The sequence below is a fragment of the Macaca thibetana genome, chromosome 1, assembly GCF_024542745.1.
Source record: "Macaca thibetana thibetana isolate TM-01 chromosome 1, ASM2454274v1, whole genome shotgun sequence".
Taxonomy (NCBI): domain Eukaryota; kingdom Metazoa; phylum Chordata; class Mammalia; order Primates; family Cercopithecidae; genus Macaca; species Macaca thibetana.
This window is the reverse complement of record NC_065578.1, coordinates 109,892,416-109,909,479: the sequence shown is the minus strand read 5'-3', so window position 1 is coordinate 109,909,479 and position 17,064 is coordinate 109,892,416. Positions and strand designations below refer to the sequence as shown.

General features: G+C 50.2%; 1 protein-coding gene across 1 annotated transcript in view; it reads left to right on the top strand.

Annotated features, from left to right (window-relative positions):
• LAMTOR5 (late endosomal/lysosomal adaptor, MAPK and MTOR activator 5) overlaps positions 1-17,064 on the top strand; it is a 301,434-nt gene that overhangs the window by 194,301 nt on the left and 90,069 nt on the right. The gene's annotated exons all lie outside the window — the stretch shown is intronic.

Sequence of the window (17,064 nt, the reverse complement as noted above, 5' to 3'; positions counted from 1 at the left end):
GGCCACTTAGAGGAGTTAAGCCACTTGAGATGGAAGGCTCTGCAGGACCTCTGAGGCAATCTCGTGGGCACAGACCTGCCAGTGCAATGTGGCCTGGAGCCTTGGCCGCCCAAAATGCTGCTCACACACGAGGTTGCCTTGTGCTGCTCTCACAGGTTGGCCAGCAGCTGGTCTGATGAGCTTGCATAGCCCTCACTCTGCTTTGCAGTAGTTCCCTCCCCACACTCCCTCAGGCACTCACTGAGGATGTACACACTGGTGCAAGAATATATTAGGGAGGACGCATTCAGTTGCAGGTCAAAGAAATCCAACTCAAACTGAAACAGAAGAGAGGACCTTATTGGCTCACGTGACTGAGAAATGCAGGAGAGCCAGTCACCATCCTAGGTCCACTGAGTCTGGAGATCCAAACTCTACCTTCAGAGCTCACATCGTCACCTCTGTCCACTGTCCTCAGCTTGCCTCTGCTGGTCGGCCTTTGTGCCCCTGGAGGCAGGCATCCTCCATGCACCAGGAATGTATATATACACACATACACATACACACACACATTTACGGGTTGGGTATGCCTTATCCAAAATGCTTGGGACCAAAATGTTTCTGATTTGGGGTTGTTGTTTTTTTTCAGATTTTGGAATATTTGCATTATTCTAAGGGCATCATGCAAGCCTTTTTGACATTTTCGACAATATCTTTACACAAAGTAGAGGAAAAGCAAAACAACACAGTGAGTAATGCACGTAACTCTTGGCCTCATGTGGGGCATTGTGAGGAACCTGCCATTGGCATGTCTGGCCTGTGCAAGTGCCATTTTATTACCCTGTGGGCATCCTTGCATCTGAAAAGGGGCACAAAAGATGTGTTGCAGCTGAAGGGTCTTTTTTGCTTTCAGAACACTGAATCCACTGTGTGTCATGCACCTGCATTTTGATGGTGACCAGTCACATGGGGTCAGGTATGAAATTTTATTCTTGTGGCGTCATGTTCTGAATCAAAAAGTTTAAGATTTTGGATTTCAGATTTTTGGATTTGGGATGCTCAACCTGTGGGTATATATAAACACACACACATACACACAATCACTTTTGTATCTAATTATCTATAATTTCTTATAAAAATGTTAACTCCCGAAGATAGGGATTTTTGTCTGTCCACTGCTATATTTCCAGAACCTGTCATAGCTCATAGGAGGTGCTCAATAAATATCTTTTGAATTAAAAAAAATAGTGCCTCTAAGCTCTCCCTCCCCATACCCTAAAGAGACAAAATTAAGCCACCAATATGCCTAGTAAGAGTTCACTCTGCCCTACCCCTAGTCTCCCATCCCTATTCTCCTTTCAAGAGAAGTGTGACTGCAGTGACCCTTGGAGGCTTTATGGGCATGGGCTCTGGAGCTTGGGGCATAGCTGGGATGGGGCACAGGGGAGGCCTGGCCCAGGGCCCCCATATGCTCCTGGCCCACAGTAGAAACCCAGCTCCCCTGAGCAGCGTTGCCCACAGCCGCCCCAAGGATGAAACTCACATGTGCTTTCCAAAATTTTGAGCCAACATTGAAAAGCCTGGAGAGTTCTCGTTTTTTAAACCTTATTTTTTAAAAAGACAGATGAAACAAGGGCAGTAAAATCTTGATAATCATCAAATCCAGATAGTGGGGTCTATGGGGGCTCACTTTACTATTCTCTCCACTTCTATGTACGCTTGAAATATTTCATCACAGGAAATTTGGAAAATATATTTCTGACTTCCTTTGGAAAATCAGAAGATTTGGCCAACCTGAATGACCACAATAGCAGAGGCTGCTCTCCAGGTTACCAACCTCTTTGCCCTCCCTCTGGTGTCTTTGACACTCGGCCTGCCAGCTCCAGAAGGCATCTGGGCTTGTGACCATTGCCCTGCTAGGGGTGACAAACCCCCGCTGAGGCCTGCCAGCTTGCCGGGAGGTCAGGGAATGTATGGGGATGGGAGGAGAATCTGATTTTGTATTAGGAGCTTTGATTTGTTTAGTGATCTGCTGAGATCTGGTCTGTTGCTGTCTTCTCCCCAATGTCCATCTGAGAAGCGAGGGGGATGGGTTTCTGACAGGGGAAGAAGCCCTCAGGGCTGATCCTCTCCAACTCAGGAGAAAGCTGCCTGCCTTCCTCCCCGCAGGCTGCTCTTCCTGGTGGGCAGTGTTCCAGGAGGGCGAAGAGACCCAGGACGCCTTCCTCTGGGAAACCCCAGCTCCGAAGTTCTCTCAGAAGGCCCTGTCTCGGTTCCAGTGGAGCAACTGAACCTTCAAGGCAGCACTTCTGGACAATCAATGGGGAGGCCCCTCCCCATCATACCCTGACTCTGCTGGGCCTCCCCACCTCAGCAGGCCCCTCCCCAGAGAGCGATGACAGAGTGGAGGCTTCCTTCTCAGTCCTTTAGGGAAGTCCTGCTCAGGCCAAGCTCCACCAGCTGCTGAGGAAGGAGTGCGGCCCCTCCTACCAGTGACAAGGCCAGCCTCCCCAGCCCCACTCAGGAGCCTGAGATTTCGTGCCCTCCCTCCTTACTGGGTCCTGGAGATGGGGAAGGGAAGGAGAGCCCAAGGTGCCCCTGCCCTGCTCGCCAGCTGATTCCAGCCTCCTAAAAAATGAAATACATTCTGTTCAGCCCATGGGGTGGAGTGTTCCAAAGGCCCTTTGAAGTAAGAGGAAGAAAGACGGCCTGGTGTCCCCCGGGAAAGCTATGTTTGCTGTGGCCAGCACAACCTCGAGACAGAAGAACGGTTGCCCTCAAACGCAGGGATGAAAAGGAACTGGGGGTGGCAGGGAGCTGGGGAGATGGGTAAAAGGAAGATCAGAGAATCTTTTGTTATCACATCTCAGGGGAAGCGGAGGTAAAAAGCTGCCTGCGAAATGTCACCAGATAATAAATGCTATTTCACTCCCATCACTGAGGTGCCAGTCAGATGCCTGGGGAGAGAATGGCTGCCATCGCTGGGAATTTTAGATGGGATCTTCTGCTCTTCTGAACTCAAGGGGTGGCTCTGCCATCTCCTTCTCATCTCCCATGTCTCCCACCCTCACCTATTGTTCAACCACCCTCCAAGTTATTCAGGGAGGTTTCATATTTGCCCCAGGTTAGAGTTGATAAAACAGAAATTCTGAAAAGGTCAATGCCTGCCCCAGCTCACCATCTACTCAGTGCTGGAGCAGAGACCCGAGCCTGAGGCCTCTCCCGGTCACCACAGCTGCCTCCCTCTGAGCAGCACCTGACCAAGAACAGCTTCTCAGAAACTGAGAAAATGGGGGCAGGACAGGAGAAGGGACCCTCCCTGCCACCCCAAGGAATATGAGCCTTTCCTGTGGGCTGGATGCTGTATTCCTGTGTTGATTTGCTAGAGCTGCCATAACACAGTAACACAGACTGGGTGGGTTCAACAGTAGAAATGTATTGTCTCCAATTCTGGAAACTGAAAGTTCAAGATCAAGGTGCCAGCAGGGTTGGCTCCTTGTTTTGTAGATGGCCATCTTCTCCCCGTATCTCTTCACACCATCTTCCCTCTCTATGTGTCTGTTTCTGTGTCCAAATTTCTTTCTTCCTTTCTTTCTTTCTTTCTTCCTTTCTTTTCTTTCTTTCTTTCTTTCTTTCTTTCTTTCTTTTCTTTCTTTCTTTTTTTTTTTTTTTTTTGAGATGGAGTCTTGCTCTGTCACTCAGGCTAGAGTACAGTGGCGTGATCTTGGTTTACTGCAACCTCCGCCTCCCAGGTTCAAGCGATTCTTCTGCCTCAGCCTCCTGAGTAGCTGGGACAATAGGTACACACCACCACACATGGCTAATTTTTTGTATTTTTAGTAAAGATAGAGTTTCACCATGTTGGCCAAGATGGTCTCAATCTCCTGACCTCATGACCCACCCACCTCGGCCTCCCAAAGTGCTGGGATTACAGCCGTGACAAATTTCTACTTTTTATAAGAGCACCAATCATATTGGATTAGGGCCCACCGTAATGTCCTTATTTTAACTTCATTACCTCTGTAAAGACTCTGTCTCCAAATGACATCACATTCTGAGGTACTGGGGGTTAGGACTCCAGTGCATCTTTTTTGGAGGGGGCATGGGGTGCAAATTTAGCCCACAGCATTAGTGACCTCCCTCTCCAAACGAGGAAACTGGCTCAGAGAGCTTGTCATATGCCTGAGGTCATGCAGCCAGGAAAAGCAGCAGCCACCAGCACTGTCAGAGCCTGTGTGGGCCCCACGACATCATGTTCCCTGGCTCAGCAGCACCGACGCCTTTGTGGAACCCACCGTCGCCCATGGGCATAGAGGGCACCCCACCACAGAGCTGTCCTATGACTGTGCCAGGGTGAGAGTGGGGAGCGGAAGCTGGGCCCCCAGCAAGCCTCCCTGACCTCCCCCTGTCTCCCTGCAATGAGGAGAGAGAGGAAGACATGGCAGGCAAGGAGGGGGTGGGCAGAGCGGAATGGGGGGTGATGGTGTTGGGCAGTCCTCACAAGTCCCCAGCACTGGGGTCTACTCCCGTCCCTCTCTCCCCTCTTCCACCTGGTTGGTTTCCAATCAGGAGAGCGCCTGGGTAGGTTCTGGAATGGCTCCCACTGGTGATTTATAAAATGAAGCTGCTTTTATTCAACTACTTGAGTCACCTTTTAGAATTTCTTACTGTCCTGATTCCTACCTTGCACTCTCAGAAAAGGATCCCTGAAGTCAAGAACAAAATCCCCACCACATGACATGCACACCCTCCTCCCCATCCTCCACCCTTCCTCCACGCCCTGTGGTGCCTTCCGCCATTCAGGGAGATGATGCACAAGGATTGGACAAACACGTCCATCTAGAGAAAGGACTTCACTGGAACCTGGAAGTCAGATTGCCACCTTCTGAGACTCAAAATGTCTTCTTACAGTGGCATCTTGTTTAACTTTAAAATGGATTACTGATGCCTCAGAATTCTGAAATGGTTTGAATTCCAAGTTCAGAACCAGCAGGTAGCCCGGCCAGACACCGGCACCCCAGGAGGACTCACTTGGGACATCAGACCTCCCTGCCTGATGGACCCAAATCCTCCGCAAGGTATACGTCTCACCCTCAGCCTGTTTAAAAGAACTGTTGACATCGTGGGAAATATTCATGTCTAATTTGCCACCAAAGTCTTCACGGCCTTGGACAGTGATTTTAATCACTCTAGACTTCGGCTCCTCCCTTTGTTAATAGTAACAATAAACAATACCCAGCTCCCAACATTACTGTGAGAATTAAGTAAGATAATACGCGATATTTCTTAGCAAACTGTAAAAAGTGCTGTGCAAAGTAGAACGCAGGTAGACGCTGGCCTGATCCTTCCATGGATCATCTGCTCAGCCCACACTCTGTGAAAGGGGGCTAAAGCCTGGGATAAAAACCCGCCTGAAGGCTGTGAACTCTTTGAGAGTCATGGTTGTGTCCCTTAAATGTGATAATCCCGACACAGTGTCCAGTGCATAATCCCATTACGATGTCTGCTGCTCAACAAATATTTGTGGAATAAAGGAAGGAAAGGAAGAAGAAAAAGAAAAAGGGATGACACGAAGATCAGATTGTGCCCCTTGAAAAAACACCAGTAACATATTTATTGCATGCCATGCACTATTCTAAAATAGTTAATGTAAATGAACTAACTTAGTCTCATGACACCTTGTGGGGCAGGATCTATAATTAACTCCATTTCACAGATGAGGCAATGGAGTCACAAAGCAGTCAAAGTAATTTCCCAAGATGCTACAACTAGCAACTTGGCAGAGCCAGGATTTGAACCTAGGGTTTTGGCTGCAGGTCTCCATGCTCCTCTGCCCCCAGCCACCTCCACTAGCAGTGCTGTCTCAGGAGAGCCAGGATGGTTGAGCCCAGGTAACTTTACCCAGGTAGGTAAAGGTTATGGGGTCCCCCTTCCTTTCTATGGCCCCCCCACCTCCATATGCCACAGGTCCCACACTAGCCTGACCATTCAGTTCTATTTCACCATTGCTTGCAAGCTGTGTAAAGATGCACCTTCCCAGCTTTGCCTAGTGCTAACCCCATGCAGAAAAGAGGAACCGAATCTGTCCAACTTTTTCTCATCTGTGATCAGCTCAGTGTCCCATGTTTGAAAATGCTTTGCACTGCCCACATTTCTTCCCCCATAGAATACCCTTCATCTTATTTCTGCCTTTTGAAATCCTATTCATCCCTCAAGACACCCCAAACACCCCTTCCTGCATGAGGCTTGCTCTGCTTCCTCCATTCTTCACTTCGCCCATTTGGTGTCTGCCTGCCCCCTGTGAGATCTTGGAGGCTGGGGTCTTGCCTGGCTCATCGCCACAGCTTCAGAACCCCAAGGCACCATGTGCTTGGCGCAGAGCTGATATTCAGTTGTATTTAGCAAACTGAGATTGTAATGATGCTGCAGTTCCTTAATGTCAAGTGACACTTTACAGTGTGCATTAGTTATCTATCACCATGTAACAAATTACTCCTACACTTAATAACTTTAAACAACACACATGTACATCTCACAGTTTCTGTGAATCAGGAATAAATGCAGGCATAGGTTAGCTGGTTCCTAGAGCTCTCAGCCTCTCTGCAATCAAAATGTTGGGTAGCGCCGGGCGCGGTGGCTCACGCCTGTAATCCCAGCACTTTGGGAGGCCGAGGCGGGCGGATCGTGAGGTCAGGAGATCGAGACCATCCTGGCTAACAGGGTGACACCCCGTCTCTACTGAAAATACAAAAAAATTAGCCAAGTGTGGTGGCAGGCGCCTGTAGTACCAGCTACTCAGGAGGCCGAGGCAGGAGAATGGCGTGAACCTGGGAGGCAGAGCCTGCAGTGAGCCGAGATCACGCCACTGCACTCCAGCCTGGGTGACAGAGCAGGACTCCATCTCAAAAAAAAAAAAAAAAAAAGAAAAAAAAATGTTGGGTAGGGTTTCTGTCACTTCAAGGCTCCACTGCAGTGTGAGGGGGGAGCTTCTAAACTCACTCACATGGTTGTTGGCAGGATTTGGTCTCTCCTGGGCTATTGGACTGGGGGCGGGTGAAATTCCTCTTTGGCTGTTGGCTGAAAGTCATCCTCAGGTCCTTGCCACAGGGACCTCTTCATAGAGCCTCTCACAACATGGCAGCTTGCTTCCTTACAGCAAGCGAGAGAGAGTACAAGCAAGACAGAATCCACAGTCTTTGCAAACCAAACGCATTGCTTTGGTGTCTTCTATTTGTTACAAGCAAGTCACAAAAATCTAGCCTACACTCAAGGGGAGAGGGTTACACAAGGGCATGCTGACCAGGAAGCAGGCATTACTGGAGGCCATTTTGGAAGGTTGTCAACCAAAGGAGGTAATGCGTGTTATAGGATGTGATCTCAGTTTGCCAGTGTGGAGCCGGACCAGCAGAGGGCATGGGTGAAATGAAAGGGACACATTGGAACAGAGCTGTGAGCCTTTTCACACATGAAAATATAAGGTCTCCCACACTGGGTCAACCCCTGGACCACCCAGCCTAGTTTCCTATCACCAAGGTACAGGCTGTTGGGAGGCACAATTGTCCTCCCCGGCCCCGCCTCCCAGGTGCTGAATGTTTCTCAGCACGCTTACATTCCTCTAATAATAATATTGCTCCTGCGTAGCATATCTTGTACAAAGCACTTTCACGCACATTATCTCACTCCTTGTGACAGTCCTCTGGGGGAACTTCTTGTGATTCCAATTTAAGTTGAGGAAACTGAGACCCAGAAAGTCCAAGGTCATGTGGCCTAATGAGTGACACGGCTGGAATAGAACCCAGTTTGATATCCTGAAATTTATCTAAACTTTTATTTATTTATCTACTTATTTATTTTGAGACAGAGTCTCACTCTGTCACCCAGGCTGGAGTGGTTCAAGAGAGTCTCCTGCCTCAGCCTCCTGAGTAGCTGGAACTACAGGCACCCAACACCACACCCAGCTAATTTTTATATTTTTAGTTGAGACAGCATTTCGCCATGTTGGCCAGGCTGGTCTCAAACTCCTGACCTCAGGTGATCCACTTGCCTTGGCCTCCCAAAGTGCTGGGATTACAGGCATGAGTCACTGTGCCCAACCTGTCTCAACTTTTAGAAACTTATTTCTACATCCAGACTACCACTATATCCAGACAAAAGTTCCATACAGTAAAGCCAAAGCATTTTTACTTATTTGCCCAAAACGTGGTGTCAAGGCAGTGCCATCCTCCCCAGACAACTGGCTTTGATGACCAGACACCCCCTGCCCATGTGGAATCAAGCCCTCAGGGTGGACTCAGATGTCAGCGCTGGACTCCAGGGCCATCCCCAGCTTGGACAGTTCCAGTTTTTGAAGGTGACTCCTCCCTTCTCTTGCCCTCTCCCTGGCTTGGACATCTAAAAGCCAAATCTTCTCTCTCCCTTTGTACAAACAATTCTCAGTAAAGGAAATGGTGAGGCTTGGCGGGCAAGGCATGGGATTTTGTGGGGAGGAGAAGTGTCTAGTTGTGATGGCCTAGCTTCCAACCTTGGCTCTCTGGCTTTTGTGAGGAGATCAGCCTGCTGTGGTTTGGGGTGAGTATTGATGATGGGGGTACTGGGTGGTATTCTAATGAACTTGTCCCACAGCAGCCACAGAGAAAGGGCATTCCCTGAGGATGAAGAAAGGGGGTGCTGTGAATGAAATGGATGCTTGGTGTCAGTCATCCAAGGAAAGGAGCCCGGGGCAGATGGAGGGGAGCACCTGTCTCTACCTGAACCTCCCCTCTCTCAGATCTAGATCTCAAAGAGGTAAACTACCTGGAGAAAAGCTTTATGGCAAAGTGCATTAATGCTGAATAACAAGGCTGAATATTGCCCCCCAAAGATGTCCAGATCCTAATCCCCAGAACCTTGAGATGGGGAGGTTAACCTGGGTTATCTGGATAGGTCCTCTATAACCACAGGGGTATTTATAAGAGGATGGTGGGAGGACAGAGTCAGGAACTATGACCACAGAAGCAGAGTTCGAGTGTTGGGGCCACAAGCCAAGGAATGCAGGTGGCCTGTAGAAACTGGAAAAGGCAATGAAACAGATCATCTCCTAGAGCTCTGTAAGGAATGCAGCCTTGTACATTCTGGTCCAGTGAGACTGATTTTGGACTTCCAACCTCCAGAACCATAAGATAATAAATATGTGGTGTTTTGAACCACTAAGTTTGTGGTAATTTGTTACAGCAGCAATAGGAAACTAATACAGATGATGTCTGTCATAAAGAAATTAGCCAGGAGACGGACTGGATCAACACCACAGCTCTTAAGCGGGATCATCTGGGGACATGTTTTTTCCCCTTTGGGTCATCCATAGCCCATGCACTCAAGAATGACAGTAAGAGTTGTGCACTCGCATTAGAACCAGAGAGTTAGAGAGTTAAAGATAGCAGCGCCCCTCAAGGAACCTCATGGTGATGGGAGCAGTGATGAACCAGAGACCCTCCAAGAGAACATGACCTGCCTGCGAGGTTCAGCCTCTGCTGTCCAGTGAGAGAGCTTCTGAGCATTGCCCACCCTGGAGGATCAGGTCTTATGTCATCAAGGAAAGAAGACATGGCCTTTAGGTGCCCCCACCACCACCACCACCTGACATCCTCTGCAATGGCCAGGAGGTCTGATAGGAGAGTCCTTGGCCTCAGGGCTGCAGACATTGGGGCTGCCCACCAATCAACCTAAGGAGATGGTCAGAGCTGCCAAAACCTTCAAGAACAAATCCCAGAGACAGTGACTCTCTCCCACCTCCCTCGCCCAGTTTCAGATGGGAGCCCCGCTAAGCCTCTGTTCCCATCAGCCTGCAGTGACTCCCCTGTCTCAGTCCACTCAGGCTGCCATAACAGAAGGCCACAGGCCATGTGGCTCAAAGGACAGTTCTGGAGGCTGGAAGTCTAAGATCAAGGTGCCACCAGAGTTGGTTTCTGGTGAGGCCTCTTTCCCTGGCTGGCAGAAGGCCACCTTCCCACTGCGTCCTCCCATGACCTTTCCTCTGTGCATGCACGTCGCTGGCATCTCTTCCTCTCCTTCTAAGGACACCAGTCACATCAGATGAGGGCCCACCTATATGACCCAGTTAACCTTAATTACCTTTTTCAAAGTCCTATCTCTAAACACAGTTGCTTTTGGGGTCGGGGCTTTAGCATGTGAATTTGGCGGGACACAATTCAGTCCATAACATCCCCCTTCCTACCAGTTCCCATCACATCACAGCTCTAGACTGCCTCTGGCTTCAGCTCTCGAATCCTCCAGAAAACCCCGTTGACATGAAAAAGGTCACATCCTATCATCCAGGGAGCTTTTGCAGGCTATTAGGAGGCTGGAGAAGTCCAGGTGGCCTGTCTGGGGCAGTAGACAAAGGAGTGGGTCACAGGCCCTGCTTTGACTTGGGGAAAGAGAGGCTTTCACAAACAGGCAGAGAGCACACTTGGGCTTTCCAGCCATGGGGCGGCAGCTGCTTCTCTTTCTTCCATTCAAATCCCTGCTCTACGTCAGGGGCTTGGAAGCCCCGGCTGAATGGGAATCACACCTTCTGGACTAAAAACTGGGACGCGAGGCCTAACAAAAGATTTTTGTGATGCTTGCTGGCGTAAGTAACAGTCTGACTGATGGAGTGTGATTTCAAGATTACCAGCTTTTTTAGGACACTGCAATCAGTTGAGGGAACTGTGGGACAGAATATTTAAAATCCAAATCCAAAATATGGTCCCTCCCAATAAATCCCACCAAGACCACACTCCCAATAACTCTTACCTCCATAAAACTCTATGAGGATGAAGAGCATGTTTGACTCACCATCGTGGCTTCAGCGCCCAGTGATAGGGATGCTTGGTAAATATTTGATGAGAGAGAAAGAAAGATAATTCATTTGACAAGGCAAATGCCCAGCACATTTGTCTCTCTGACCCCAAGCCAGGGCTGCCAGCTGTGTGAGAAAAAAAGACAGTCCCCTATATCATCCTCTTTCATCTTCCTAGCTCAGGAACCTCCAGTGGGGCCAGTGATTTTCCAGTGTCTGTCTGCTCCTATTGGAGAGACACATCAGGCCCCAGCTAGTACCTGCACCTCTTAGGGCCTGACTAGTCTCCAAGCTGGGGTGTTCCCAACAGGCCAGGGCAACTCCAGCCCTGGGAAAGGGCTACTTTTATGGGCTGGGTAAGGCCTAACGGGAACCAGGGCAGCATGGGGATGACAGAGAGGAAGAGAAGACACCACTCCTAGGACGCTGCTTAAGGCAAGAAGGAAGATCCGGATCTCGGTGGTCAGGGGAGAGAAGGTGGCTTGGGAGACATATGCACAAGTGCCCACTGCCCTTTGCCAGGAAGCACTCCGTGGGATGCAGAAAGCCATTTTTCTCCCTCTTGGGTCCAAATGAAATCTTTGAAACCCAGTCCAAATCCATAGCCAGGCTGCCACCCAGTGATCAGAGTGTCCACAGGGCACTTTTTCACCAGCCGTAATCAGTTCACGCATCAGACTTTCAAGCCAAAGAATAATTTCTGAAGATTCTCGGATTCCCAGTCCACTCTCTCCCTGACTGGTCTGTGTCTGGGACTCCCAGGAAAAGTGTGGACTCAGGAAAGCACTTGGAGATTCTCTACGCTTTGCGTATTATCCACTCTACAAGGGGCATGAGCCCAGGTGGTGGAAGTCAGGCCAACACATTCCTTCAGCTTGAGGCCACCTGCCTTCCTGACTCAGGAGCTGAGGCCAAAAGACTGGCCACCAGCGTAACTTGGGAAGTCCCAGGGCACTGATTTAAGCCTAGCATCTGGACAGCCAGTTTGCCCACATCCACCTCATTGTATAAGAGCTATGCTCTCCATGAGAGATGTGCACCCCAGGGAGCGGATATGGGGGTGTGGCTGAGATTTGGCACTGGACTTCCAAAGCTGCAGGAGGTGTGGCTGGCACCTGTGGGCCCAGGACCCTCCCTGACACATGGGACGCCTGTCTCCAGAGACTCCTTGCTCCCTCTTACAGGCCCTAAAAATAAAGCTACCAGGACACAGGTATTCTGGTCTCAATGTTAAACAGAGCCCTGGGAAAGAAAGGGGCTCTCAAGTTTCATGGATGGGGTCAGAGGAGAGGATAAGGACTGGGGAGGCTCAGTGCCGAGGAACGGAGCTTCAGCCTTGGCTTTGAGGATAGCACGGCCGCCAGCACAGAGAAGGTGACCAGGGTCAAAAAGAAGGCACAATTCCACCAGCCAGAATGGGGCGATAAGCTGCATGTTATCCAGCCAGCATCAGCCTCAGCTCTGAAACTCCACGGAGTACCTAGTGGACCAGATTCTAGCTGGCTTCCAAGACCCCTCCACTGCTACGGAGCGATGGGCTAGTCTGCTGACCTGGAAAGCTAGTGCCGTTCCCAAGCCCCTCAGGCACACACAGCATGCACATCCTCACCCAGCCAGCCCTAGCTCAAAATGCAATTCCAGTATTACAGATGATCCAGAAAGATCAGAAAGGAGGGATAATCGGAGAGCGAAGATTGAGAAGGAAATGGTTAACCAGAGAGATGTCCAGTGAGTGAGGGATTTGAGGGAAGGGGCCACATATCCTGAGACTGCGTGCTTCGTGTAGAAGCTGCCACTGTGCCCTGCACATAGGAGACTCTTAGTTTTTTGTTTGTTTGTTTTTGAAAAGGGGTGTTGCTCTGTCGCTCAAGCTGGAGTGCAGTGGCACCATCTCCACTCACTACAAGCTCCGCCTCCCGAGTTCATGCCATTTTCCTGGCTCAGTCTCCCATGTAGCTGGGACTACAGGCGCCCGCCACCACCCCCTGCTAATTTTTTTTTTTTTTTTTTTTTTTTTTTGTATTTTTAGTAGAGACGGGGTTTCACCATGTTAGCCAAGATGGTCTCGATCTCCTGACCTCGTAATCCGCACGCCTCGGCCTCCCAAAGTGCTGGGATTACAGGCGTGAGCCACCGCTCCCGGACAACTCTTAGTTAATTCTGTTGCTTGGTTGGCCACTGTCCCTAAGTTCTCCTGGGGCGGGAAGGAGAACTGTTACAGGATGTAAACAAGGTGTACAAAACTGGCATCTGAGATTTGGTCACTAGAGGGCGCTCCAGGACAAGAGCTGATTCCTGGGCAGCTCTCACCACGGCTAAGGGGTTTAGAGGGAAACAGTCTGGAGCTTGTTTATTCATTCAACATACGCTACTGAATAGTTACTCCGTGTCAAACACTAAGTGCTATAAAGGATACAAAACGATTTAGATGCAACTTATTTTTCATTAGAAAAATAACTGGTTTTCATTAGAAAAATAACTGGCATAAGCAAAAAATAATGTATCCATATGTATCCACCTGTAGCTTCTCTTTATTAAACTCTAATGTGTTTAGACTTTACACACCATCCCTGCCCCCATATCTGCATGGCTGACCCATCTTTCATGTCTTTGCTCAAATGTCACCTTCTCACTGAGCCTACCCTTCCTACCTCATTTCAAAGCAAAATGTGTTCCCTCAGCACTCCACTTTTTCCATGTGCTTATAACCACCCAGAAGCCACGTAACTTACGCATCTGTGATCTCATTGTTTGTGTCCCCCCAGGACATAAGTCCCATGACGATGGAGGGTCTGTTTGTGTTCACCAATGTATGCAGTGCCTTGAACAGCATTTTGCACACAGCAAGTATGCAATGCATATTTTTAATGAGTAAGATAGGCAGCAATTCTAATTAGCCCCAAGTAAATCGAGGAACTAGGGATCAGCCAATGAGTACTCCTATGCTTTAGGGAGTTTGGGTGAAGCAGGTCTCATGTACGGTAGGAGTCTTCTCAGAGCGGGTAACACATCAGCTGGTCTTGAAGGATGAAAACAGTTTGCAGGTTAGAGAAGGTAGAAAAAGTCATATCAGGCAAAGGAACAGCACTCACAGAGGCTCAGAGGTGAGCCCTGCAGGGTGTTGAGTACGCCGGCCTTGGCAGAAGGACGGGTCCAATGTCCCTCCTGGTCTTCACAGACCCCACCTCCTCCAGACAGCTGTTGTATGCTCTGGCCAGTTGGGCCCCAACCATGACCGGGGCTACTGGACAGTAGTTGAGCCGTGTCCCTCTGCCTGCTCTGCAGTTTCCCCTCACCCCATGTTCCCGGGGTGTTTCACCCACACTCCTTGCCATCTGGGGCTTGCTGACATGGGCAGCCTCTGCCACTCCTGTCTCTGTTATACTCTCCCTTCTGCTGCAAGAAAGAAACAAACTGCACAGCTCGGAAAACAATCCATCATTTTGTCATAACATTTCCATTTCAAAGACTTCCTTTCCAAGCTTCTCTCTGCCCAAACGCTTCCTCTCATTAGCATAAGAACTGGCAAGGCATTGAGTGACAGGGGAGGAGAGGGGCTGGGAATAGGGCTCTAGAACTGGGGCCTGGGTCTGTATCCACTCAGGGGCAGGGCATGGGTGTGCATGTGTGTACTTGTGTGTGCATGTGTGTGTGCTTGTGCACACGTCCATACCTGGTCTTTGTGAGTCTGCATCTGTCAGCACTCATTACTTGTGCTGCATCGCAAAGCATAAGCCACCCTCGGGCACTGACTGAGCCTCCGCAGCGTTCTAGGAACTCTGCTGGGCGCTGAGGATTCAGGGAGGAAGGACGCAGGCACTGTTCGTCAGCAATTCAGTCAGAGGGACAAATGTGTCCGTGAACAACTATGACACAATAAACGCAATAAGAAAGCGGAGGAGGGGGGACCCTAGAGGAGATGACATTTAGGCTGGCCTTGAAGGAGAAGGAGCACTTCACAGATTAGAGAAGGTGGAAAGGCATAGCAGGCAAAGGGAACAGGGGGCACAAACTCCCAGAGGCGAGCCCTGCAGGTGTTAGATGTGGCTGTGGCAGAAGGAGAGACGGCAGGCAACACCTGCTGGGTGGACGTGAATGGCCACCAAGGCTTCCTCAGCTGCCCTCTCCCTGCCTGGACCCTACCGGCAGATAGGGCTGGCGGGAGATCCAGGAACAAGTCAGCCCCACCCTGCAAAGGGACCTCTCTAGCCTTGCAGCTCCTCCCTGGCCTCCAGGTAGGCCCTCTTCACAAGCAAACCACGGATGTGCTGGTGGCCACTTCCCAAAACCTCCTCATTCACCACCTGGCACAGCCCCCAGAAGGCCTGACCACAGAGCCCAGTGTGGCCCCCTTCCCAGAACCTTAAAGCCCTGGTGGCAGTTTGTACTTCCAACATGCACAGAGGAGTTCCAGGTGGACAGCAAGGGAATGGGGCGTGTTCTAGGTCAGCCAGAGGAGGGAGAAGACATGGGGAGTGGACCTGAGTGTGTGCTGGGAAGGGGGGATATAAGGTCCAAGAGGAAAGAGGAGACGCAGAAAGCAGTGTGACTCTTGAGGACCTCACCGAGTGACTCATTCCTTCATTCACCCTACAACACTTGATGGGACATTCCACGAATTGGGCACCTAAGATATCAAAATGAGAGGTGAGGCCAGGCATGGGCTCATGCCTGGGAGGCTGAGGTGAGCGGATCACTTGTGGTCAGGAGTTCAAGGCCAGCCTGCATAACATGGTGAAACCCCATCTCTACTAAAAATACTTAGCTGGGTGTGGTGGCACATGCTTGTTAATAACAGCTACCCAGGAGGCTGAGGCAGGATAATTACTTGAACCCAGGAGGTAGAGGTTGCAGTGAGTGGAGATTGCATCACTGTACTCCAGCCTGGGCAAAAGAGCCAGACGCTGTCTCAAAAAAAAAAAAAAAAAAAAAAGAAAGAAAGAAAAAGAAAAAAAAATGAGAAGTACACAATGTCTGTCCTCAGCGAGCCCACAGGCCATGAGGAAGACCAACAGGGAAATAAGTGGAACGATACTAAGCCCCCGGGCTGGTCAGGAGCGTCCTGAAGCGATGTGGACTGAGTTGAGGTTTGAAGGTTGATTGAAAGTCAGAGGAGGTGGAGAGTAGAGAACATTCCAGGCAGAGAGTGCTCTGCAGCCAGGAACATTGCTGAGGCCACAGGGGTGCTGTGCTGCAACACCGAGTTAGCCCCAGTGGGGAGCTGCCCCCCATGCCAGCCTGGCTGTGCCCTCACTGCCCTCCCAGGGGTCGCCACCACGGCCAACTGGGCAGGGGGTAAGACCGAACCATTTGGTCCAAACCTCACATTTGTGAAAGTCATCATATTTAGACTTTCTACATTATCTCCAGTTGGGATGTGGGTGTTTAAAATACAGTTGCTAAATGTAAACCATTGAAATCTATAACCATTTTTGTAAGCCTATTTGGCATTTTTTTTAATATACAAGAAGTATAAAAATAATGAAAGTGGCCCAATTCTGTCTCGTTCTTAGCAAACAGGCAGTATTGGTCCTAGATAAGAACAGCGAGGCTTCGAGAAGCTTCCCAAAGCCAGACTGACTCCTTGGCAGCTCACTCACCTCGCTGGCCCAGTGAGATTCAAACGCCAAGGCCTGCCCATTGCTGGCACCACCCTCTGTCCTTGAAGTCCTGGGATGTTCTCCTGTGGCCTCTGCGCCATCCCATGCCCAGCTCCTTGGCTGACCCAGGGATGGCAGCCTGAGCCTTCCTGCTCCATTTCACCCCCTCAGCCTAGCCTCTCTTCCCTGCAGGAGGCCACAGGCTGCCTCTGTGGCCAAGCTGGCTGCACAGCTGCAAACCCAGACAGGCACCACAGGCAGCATCTCCACTGCCCTGGGCCCCTCATTTCTTTCGTCCTTGGGTACCACTAAGAAAGGCCCCAGGAGATGCCCCCAGATGGCTTGTCAACCAGATCCCGTTAGCAGCTGCCACTGGGAGAAAGAAGTCAGAGCCCACTCTGCTCCCGCCCCCCACCTCACTGCTCATGAAGGGCAGTCTTCTTTGCGAAGTGTCACTGCCAAACTTGCAACTTCCGGCTCCTGGGGACACGGGCGTTACTCACCTGCTCCAGCTGTTTGCAGAGCAGGCCTGTGGACAGCCTGAGGTAGGGCCAGGGGCTAGATAGCAAGACAGCCCCACCCCCTTCCCAAGGCCTACTGAGGGTTGAACTACTGTAAAGGTGTGACAAAGCCCGATCACTATATTTGGGGTAGGTGAAGCAGAGGGGA